We start from the raw sequence: 1,777 nt of genomic DNA on the forward strand, positions 1-1,777 counted from the left end.
TTTAGCTCTTTAACATATGTCTTGCTTATACTAACTTAATATATATCAAGTATTATAGCTTTATTACTAAGTTAATATTTTAAGCTAAAACTAAACTTAGCAATTTTCTTATTTATTTATTTTACCTTCTTACAAGTATCTTTTTACTTATAAAGTATTACAAGTTCTTATAGTTTATAATAATTATAAAATAATTATAATTATATAGCTCTTACTTTTATACTTCTAAGTAATATATAATAATTAATATTTCCTTATTATAAATAAGTTAATTATATTTTATAAGGTTATATTACCATAAAAAGAAAGTAATTAACTTAAGTCTTTTTATAAGTTTAATTATATATGTATACCTTTTTAATATTACCTAAGAAATTAATTTTTAAATAACTTTTTTAAAAGGGATTAAATTTAATTCATATAAGAGTGTTAATTAAATAGTCTTTTAGCTCTTAAAATTTTACTACCTCGTAGGGATCTTATAAAAAAATATCTCTTTTTTATAAGCTTTATTAAAAATATAATAGTTCTTAAGAAATTAAAAATAAAGATTTAATAATAGTTAATAAATCTTATAAAGGTTTATATATCCTTTATTATAAAAGGTATTATTTACTTATAAATAGCTTATTATTTCTTTAAGTTATAAGTTATTTTTTTGTATTTTAATAATAAAGCCTAAGTATTTCTTAAATAATAAACTTATATTTTTTTAAATCTAAGTATAGTTTAGCCTTTTTAAAGGTATTAAAAACTAATTAAACTTTTATTATATAATTCTTATAAGTTGTATTTATATAACTTAAAATAATATTTATATATATAATATTAAATTATTATTATTATTATTATTATTATTATTAAAATTATTTTATTTATATATTTATATAAACTAAGATATATATATTATATATTTAATAAAAAAAAATTAAGAAATTAAACTTATAAATTATTATTTATTTTTAAGTTTTAATTTAATATTAAGCCTTAATATTAACTCTTTTTTAAGTTTATAAAACTTTAATATTAACTTTAAGAATTAATCTTTTTAAAACCTATAATATTAATAACTTTTATTTCTTAATGTTATTATATTATATTATAAGCTTAGGCTATACTTAGTCCTTAGGTTAATTATATAACTAAGGTTGAATAACTAGCTCCTATTTAGGGCTTAATCTAGGTATAACTTATACTTAACTTAGAATCAAGTTATAAAAAAAGATTTTTTTTATAAGATAAAAAAATTATTATTAATGCTTATTAATAAATATAATAAGGCTAATTTATTATATTTCTTTAACTTGTTTTAGCCCAAGAAAATTATAATTTTTTATTTATTAAACTTTTATTAAAAATAGATAAATAAACAAAAGCTTTTTCTCTTAGGGTCTTAAATAAATAAAAATTAAAAATAATTACATTATCCCTAACTGTAAAGGAAATATAATAAATAATATATAAAAAGCTATATAGCTTATTATTAGAGCTAATAGTGATAATAAAGACTTAATACTTAGCCTTAATATAGCCTTTTTTACCTCTCTTTAATCTTATATTCCCTCTCGGGGGGATAAAATTAGCTCCTAAGATATAATTACTAAGCGCCCTCATAATAAGGCTTAAAATTACCTCTTAGCGCTAATAAAAAGTAAATATAAGCATAATATTTAATAAGGATTAAAGGTATTTGTATATATAAAAATTACTAATAAAATATATATTAATATTAAAATTCTAAAGATATAAGGAAATAAAAGAATTAATAAATATAATT

The sequence above is a fragment of the Fusarium solani genome, assembly GCF_023522795.1.
Source record: "Fusarium solani strain SB1 chromosome Unknown bctg00000017, whole genome shotgun sequence".
Lineage (NCBI taxonomy): Eukaryota > Fungi > Ascomycota > Sordariomycetes > Hypocreales > Nectriaceae > Fusarium > Fusarium solani.